Here is an 8,898-nt window from a genome sequence, read left to right as displayed (position 1 = left end):
AGTTAGAAATTAGATAAATACTTAATATGATGAATTATTTTAATATGTAATAATCACACATCACAGAATCAAACACCATCAATCAACAACATTCACACGATGTTATTAACTAATATAAATAATAAAATCTTGATGAAATAAACTCACACATTATATAAAGGATATATGTTCCTTTAATTCTAACAAATTAACATTATGTACATAATATTTTACAGTGATAAAAAGATGATGTAACTCTTGGTTACATAGCCATTCAAAAGACACAGTGATACCTAAAACTTATTAAACTGAACATAACTTTGAAACAGTTGTCAAACAACTACTGATATCAAGACTTACATAATTTTTTTGAGACATTGAGTGTCTCGGTGCAGAAATAAAATGTTTCATGGTGAGACATCTGGTGACCTGAAAATCATGAAAAGGAGAAGTTACATGAGAGTAACTTTATGGGGGATGTTTCCTCTCCATATCAAAAGTTATGAATGAGTTAAATAACCAAAATATGATTAAATATTTCTAATATTAAATGTCAAATATCACACTTAATCTCAACTAGGATAAGTAAATCATAAGAAAATCAAACATTAAATAAGATGTAGATTATAGAAATACAGAAGGTACTGTGATTGGCACCATCTTCTCTGCCCATAAGAATCTTCTTTTCCAAATAAACCTGGACGAAAGTTTGGGCTCCTTTTCATGAGCAAGAGATGATTTGTGGTGTGAGCGGCTCTTGATCATGAGCATCCATGCTCGGTTGGGTTAGTGGCCGAGCGTTCAATATGGCTTCCACTTCCGCCATGACTGTGGAGAGAACTTCGTCGGAAACAACTTGTTCATTGAGAAGGCGTTCTTGTGAGTCAATCTGATCATTCGCTCGCATGTGGCTAGCTGTCGCGTTATTGAATGATCACTCTATCCCCTTCTGATGGAGGATGCCTTCTCAAGTGTTGTGACATGGTGATTGCTGGGTAGAATAATAGGGTGCTTTGCTTCAACGTCAACGGGGGCGTTGCTAATACATCCTCCGACTCGTAGAATGCCATCCTTCAGTACTGGATTGAGTTTGTCGATCGATCTTTGTTGTGGAATTCTTGTTCCTGGACAAGTCTGATGATTTCTAGCTCTGCACACTGCAGTTCATCTAGCGTCAGGTTCTTCTTTAGAATCATGTGCGACTGGTCCCTTGGTCTTCGCTCGGAGAAGGGTGGGTTGGCTCGTTACAATATGATACATCCAATTCATGAGATCAAAATAATGAAGATAGGGATACTTGCACCAAGTCTGTCATTTCTCGCAATGTGTGTGGGGCACAAGCCACTCTTGTTTCGCCCTCAAAAACTCCTCATATGACATCTTGCATCGTTCGCCGTGATTTGATTTTAAACATAGACAAGATGTCTTTACCTCGTTTCTCTTCTCAACAAGAGCATAATTTGCTACAGCTCCGATGGTCCCTGACGCTGAAGCTATGCTCACTCCATGCATTGAATCAACGGGCGCGAGTAGTCCACCATTCCCAAAGAAGGAGAGGGCTATGAAGACCCGCAGGGAATCATGCAATGCCTTCGACCTGCTTGTCGGGTGTTCCAGACTCTCCCGCAGTAAATCAATCAGGTGTAGACGTCAACGTCTGCTAAATCTGTACCTTTCTTGTTACTCAACGTCACAATACAGATCTAGGAGGTTGGTGCAGTTCATCCTCTCCCCCTCAAAGCTCTGCCATCCTGCTGGTGAATCTCCTCTTAAAGACTGTCATGATGATCCTTACTCTACGCATTATTTTGCCCAGTTTAAGCAACTCTGATTCCTCATTTTAATTCACATGCGAAAAGCTCTCTTCACCATCTCTTGTTATTTACTTACATTGCTCATGTCATATATTGTTGATTTGATTTTTTTCTACTCTTGTAAACCACTATCATGATTTTAATTGTGTTTTAATAGTTTAATTGACTACAATTGAATACTTTCATCTGAGGGATCCACGATTCACAAGCAGAGCTTCACAGTGGACCTATTAAAAAAAATGAAACGTGATAATTAGTTTCCTACTAATGCTTTATTCTTGCACAGTGCCTCCTTTGTAATTCTCCCTTTTCTTTGAATCCAGATAAGGATCAATTTTCACAAGACTCCAAGGCATGTTTGGTGCATATAATTCACCGGAAATCTGTTAACCATATTCATTGGTAGTTAGTAGATGGGCTATCCACTATGTGGTGTTTTGGATCTTGTTCATTTATGGCACATTGCTTGACTCTCTTTCTTGTCCAATTGAGTACACTTGTCACATCTGTGGTCTGTAGAATATAACGTTGTACCCTTCACCATGGCTTTTGCAATCATCACCAAGCATTCATACCGTATACAACTTGGTTCAGAGTCAAGATAAATGTTCATGAAAACCCAAAACAATAGTTACCAAAACTTTGTCATCTTGCTGGTTGCTGCCAGCGGCGTGGACAGTCATTCCCTTGACTCTGGAGAATTCTATGCTCCGATTCCGGCTGAAAGCCCTCCTCCCACTCACAATGAGAAAAAGCTGATCGTTCTCATGGATAAGCCACCACGTCATGTTGACAGAAGATAGATCGATATGAATGAATGATAATAACGGGCGCAGGAAGTACCGTACCATGCCATTAATCGCTATCAGGCATTCATACCGTATACAACTAACTTGGTTCAGAGTCGAGACAAATGTTGATGAAAACCAAAAACAATAGTTAGCAAAACTTTGTCATCTTGCTGGTTGCTGCTACGGGCATGGACCTTCATGCCCTTGACTCTGGAGAATTCGATGCACTGGTTCCGGCTGAAAGCCCTCCTCCCATTCACAATGAGAAACAGCTGATCGTTCTCACGAATAAAGCACCACGTCATGTTGACAGTTGCGGGATTGTTGCTTGCAGAGGAAAGAAGCAGGAACGTCATGGGAATATGACGGGAATCCCGGGCATGTCTTGTGGAGCACATTGATGGCATTTATAGTATTTTCATGATGCTTGCATAGGCAGACATTGTGTGGGAGCTTTGAACTGAGGAGAACATGCTTGGGACGTAGCTCAGCAAATTAGGAAAAAACAACAAATAAAATAATAATCGATTATAATACGTTTATACTACGCTCTTCCTATTAATTGGACCATGTTTATTCACTTAGGACCCTATAGAAATATACTAGAAGTCTTTGACAAAAGGCTATGGTATGACGCATGCGAGAAAGGGTAATATGAATATTCATAATTCTAACTAAGTGGCGTAATTTCTTTTTTTGATGGATTGGCTGCGTGACAGCCAGTGAATGAATTACTATTTAACGACCTCTTGTTTTTATTTGAAAAGCTTCTTTTCATGTTTTTTTTTTCTTCATACTTTTCTCCTGTTGTAATTTTATTTCTTAGATCTCCCCCTTAATTTCTTTTCACTTTCTTTATTCTTTATCCCCTTTCCGTTTTTATTATTTTCATATTTTGTTTCTCTACTTTTCTTTTTCGTTTCGTGGTTGATTTTCTTTTCCTTTCTTTACTGTTTCCTTTTTAAATTTTTCTCTTTTTTTCTTCGTTTCTTGTCTTTTCTTTTCCCTTTCTTTTTCTGTTATTCTTCTTTTTCTTTACTTTTCTACCCATTGTCTCTATTTTTAAATCAGTTTCTTCATCTTTTTTTTTGAGAGAGATTATGGACGTGTTGTCGCACATTTTTTTATGCATAATTGAAAACAATATTAATTGCTACATCTTGTGAGTAAAAAGATGATTTGATAGCCTCACTTATGTGGTTTGTATTGGCGCTTGAAATAACAAAGCCTATTGAAATTGAAGTCTTATTTCAAATGACCAGAACTTTGCAATTCGACCAAAAAAGATCAGTATGGGATCCAGTTGACTGAGTGCTACTAGATAAGGACACAAGTAATAATATTGAGACCAGTAAACAAACTCCAGTAGACTAATATCAATTAAGACCACTTCAATTTCGAGTTAGTAATTCACGATCAGTTTGACAAAAGGAATTTCAACATGTAACTTTTTAAATGGACTGGTCTAGCTTAGTTCATCCAGTCTAAGTTCATATGGACAGATATTCGCGCAGTATTGAACCAGTAAAACAAGTAACCAATGTTGCAATTTCCAGATCGAGTTACCAGTTGAAATTCTACTGGTCAGACTGGTCCAGTTTAAACTGGTTCTTTGTGATTTATTACTTTCTCCAATATTTTGTGATGGAGGGCAAAGCACGTGCTCTTTCCAAATCCTGTCGGAAGAATTACCATGCTGTCTTTTCCAATTTGGGCCTCTTCCAGTGCCCTTTTTTGGGGCACCTTTAGTTTTATTCTGAATTCTTCTTCAATTTCCTCCATATTTGCAACGCGATCTACGTCTCTGACATCGATGTGGACTCAATATTGACCTAGATTCTAACTTATTACATCTCTAATTTAAGTTGAAATTCTACTGGTCAGACTGGTCCAGTTTAAACTGGTTCTTTGTGATTTATTACTTTCTCCAATATTTTGTGATGGAGGGCAAAGCACGTGCTCTTTCCAAATCCTGTCGGAAGAATTACCATGCTGTCTTTTCCAATTTGGGCCTCTTCCAGTGCCCTTTTTTGGGGCACCTTTAGTTTTATTCTGAATTCTTCTTCAATTTCCTCCATATTTGCAACGCGATCTACGTCTCTGACGTCGATGTCGACTCAATATTGACCTAGATTCTAACTTATTACATCTCTAATTTTAAAAAAAATGTATTTTGTAAACGCAGTCATGTTTGTCCATATATAGATTGAGATAAATATAATTTTGATGAAATTAATTCTTCTTTAAATAGTGTATTTTTTTTTCTATGTTAAATGCAAGCAAGAATGATATCCATCACTGAAATACCTAAATCGCGATTTATTTGATATGCAAGTTCGTAATTCGCCCGAAGTTTTCTTATCTTTTCTTGTAATGCATATTCATTAAACCTTAACAGTGACGACATCTTATAAATATTCATGTTGCGCATGCGCATATATGTTTTTTCATTTACTTCAAGATGGCGATTCGTGCAAAATCCGAAAATTGATTCTCTATTGTACGATTCCATCGAATTTTCGTAATTTTAAGGAGAACGTATCTTGAACCCAGTTTGTTTAGGTAAGGTCAGTCCTGACTCATAATTTTGGTTTCTTTTTATCATCTATGTTTTTGTAATTTAGGGATTAATCTGGTGCTATTATTTTCCTTTTGTTGTTGTTTTCTGCTAGCACGAAGATAAAAATCAATTTATCTCGTTGCCTTGTCCAAAGGCTATATCGATCCTCCATTGCTTCCTGTACAAACGACTTTTAATGCACACCGGAAAAAAATCCCTCCATTAGTTTTGGGACATTACTTCTTCATTTTGAGGATTGTGTATATTGCGGCTTAAGTTGTAAGTATGTATTGATTTCCTTCAGTACAATTTCATCCAATTTCATTCCTTTTCCTGTGAATCCTGATGCTCATCTGGTTTGATGCGGAAAGCTGGGGTGAAGCACCACGCAGCCCGAACACACCTGATTCACTCACCCTGTGCGTGCCTAGCCTGGCTTGCGCTGTGTTGACTGAGGTAGATCTTTCTACTATCGTGCCTTCGTGTGAGGTTTGCTGGGTTAGTTGGTTTGTTTGTGAGGTGGCATGATAGTGACCAGCTGCATTAGCTCCTTCTTCGTGTCCTCAGAGATGCCACGGGCTGATGCCATTTTTGGAACTGAATCCACCGTGTTCTCCCCATCTGTGATCAACTTAGTGATCTCTTTCCTGGCAGATTCGAAGAAAATATACCTCTTCGTATTCTTCCTGATCTTCATGTGAAAATTTTATGTAGAGACTGTCAGTTCCTCTCAGGAATTCTTCCACCCTCACTTCTCGCAATCGGACCTTCATATTTTTCTTAGACTCGGCATCAAAGTGGTACATGTGAGTGTGGTCCAGTACTATGCACTCATTTCCCTTTCGGGAAGACTTGATCTCATCCTGGTAGTCATGGAAATCATTTATAGCGGTCTTTGAGTTCAATTTCATTGAAATATTGCCATGAATGCTGTCTGCTGCCATAAAAGAATGCCCAGGTTCGAGGTACTTGATGGCAGTCTTCTTGACCTGATGATTTGGACCATCCACAATTCTGGTCATTGCTGAGAAGAGTCTAGTTTTTATTTTGGGCCGTACAGTTGTCAGCATAGATCTTAGATCTTGATCTCTTCCTTGTCTCTATTCGCTCGTACAAAGTGCAGGTAAGCACTAGCAATATTAAATACCATCCTGCCGGCTTCACCTTCATGCCAGAGAACACATTGGGGCCCTTTTTGGAAGGTGAAGCGAATGTCTTATTTAACAAGACAATCTTGCGGGCGAAATAGTGCTCCTTGGCTAAAAGTTTTGGCATAGATATTGCCTTCTGCATGTCAGCAGTAACAACCAAGACGTCTGTTTGATCCATGAGGGCTGTGTCTCTGTGAATGGCATCCCGTGCCTTTGCAGCTTGCACCTTGTGGGGGGGGGGGCATAATTTCTGCATTCTTCACAGTTACAGTCTTTGCAATTGTGTTCTTCATCATTTACATGTTTGTTTGTGTGTAGTAGGCATACCTGACAAAGGTCCATTTCAGGCTGGTTGAAGGATATGTTCTGCTCTTTGAATATTCTAAAGTATGTGGAATAGGAACATTCCTTTTCTGGTTGAGACGAAAAATGCTGATGAATATATTTGACAGAAAGTCCAGCCGGGAGATGCCTGCTGAAAGGGGCATGCTCCCTCTTTTACATAGTGAGATACTTGTGGCCTAAAAGTATTGATGTGCTCGATAATTTCTGCCTTGAATTTGTCTGTACTTTTGTTTGAAAGTACATGCTTCCCCTTTGATCTCCAGTAGTTCTCACTGCTACATTGCCTGGAGGCACAGAGATTTTTTTTGTTTAGAGCAAAGTATACTACTTTTGGAGAAAGTACTCAGAAAATACTTTTGGCAAACTTGGATAGCCCCAAACTTCAAGCTGCAGGCTAGTTTGGGTTTGGGACTTTGATAGACCTTTCTGCCTAATTACACATCGATCCCTCACCTTTCGATCTGGCAATAGGATGTATGCGCAGATAGACCCTTTTGCCAGATTAAATGAACACATCTTTTCCATAATTTAATCTGGAAAAAGGGTCTATGTGCAGATAGACCCTTCTGCCAGATAAGATACCAGTAAAATTAATTTGATATTGGTGTCCTCTGGTATCTTGAAAACGTAACACAAAGCTTGGCTATGAATGTAGGACAGTTTTATATGATTGATTTCATTGAATACAGTATGTAATTGTAAAAATCAAGCGTACTATTAATCGCTAACCTTTGTGTGATCCGACGGGTTGGAAAGCCAGTGGGATACAATTTATTGTACTTTAATTTCCCAGGCAACATGGCCTTGTAAAGTGTTGTTTGAATACCTAAATAAAATACCAGTAAAAGATGTTACTTAGGAAAGAATTAGTTTATATTTTTTGAACAGACAAAGAAGCAAACAACGCATAAATGTTTTTAAAGAAGCAATGTACTGCATAGATTTTATTATGTATAAATTGGAATAGGAAAGGCAAGCAGTAGAAAAACAGTGAAAAAGAAAAAATATTCTATTTCAGATCTGTACAAATGCAGGTATGCAGCCACTCACTCTTATGAACAAATATTTGGTTTACAAGTACATTTTTGTTATGCTATATAATGTACATTTGAATATGCTATTTATTGAATACAGTAATCTGTGCACAATGAAGAAATAAAATAAAGATGACTTTACATTATGTGTTCTGTTCTTGGTATTCTTTTGTGAGCTCACAATATTTGAGTACATGGACTTGTTGTACTGAAGGGGAAATTTACCCTGAAGAAAAGTTTGTGCTAAAAATACCGGAAAAAAATGAAAATAAAGAAATCAAAATTTGAATCAAGGAGATGTTGAAAATCAGCCAATTTTTAGGGAGTTTCCCCGACAATCAAGGAAACACATGGACAACAAATGTACATGTATGAATACAGACTGCAAAAACATCAGTGTTGATTTAACACCAGCCCAGAATCTATATAAGTCCACACCAGAGAAGTGTTAAACAGCACCAGTTTGGTTTCGGTCTAACACCAAATAGGTGTTAATACACCAATTAGTATTAAAACAGCATCGGTTTGATTCCAAACTGGTGTTGTTTCAATACTTCTCTGGTGTGGACATATATAGATTCCGGGCTGGTGTTAAATATACACCGGAGTTTTTGCAGTGTACAAACAAGGACATTTTAGCAATCACTTCACGGATGCTTTCTATAACACATAGAATCTTTTGTCAAAAGCCCTTCATAACAAAGCAGCATTTGTTAGAAATCAGTGGATCATAGCAACAGTGACGTCCTAGATTCTGGACATACAACATATTTGCAATAAGCCAGTTCGTAGTTCCACTATGCGCATGATCAGAGGAAGGTCATTTGTACTTAAGTGACATGGTGGTTTAAAATTTAATGAGATATGCACCGACTTCGATGTCTTGATTATTCATATATTCTTTTGAATTGTGTTTTTCATTCACACTCACAAAAAAAACATGCGTCCACGAATGACTGGTATATTTCAGTTTGCCAAGTACATTGTACAACATCCTCTAATATGCATTCAAAGTAGAAATGCAACAAATACCTTCATAGAGTGTTCATTGATGTGCTATTCTTGTCACCTGGTCTGTTCAATTTCTTCATCCCACTATGTAAGGCATCCTTACATAATATCTTGCTTTGAAATCTGCCTATCTCAATGAAAGAAATGAAATATCATTTGACCAAAATTGTCCATGAAATAACTACGAACCGGTCTATTTCTTGTCCGGTCCAG

The sequence above is a fragment of the Lytechinus variegatus genome, chromosome 4 (genome assembly GCF_018143015.1).
Source record: "Lytechinus variegatus isolate NC3 chromosome 4, Lvar_3.0, whole genome shotgun sequence".
NCBI lineage: Eukaryota > Metazoa > Echinodermata > Echinoidea > Temnopleuroida > Toxopneustidae > Lytechinus > Lytechinus variegatus.
This window is presented reverse-complemented; position numbering follows the sequence as displayed.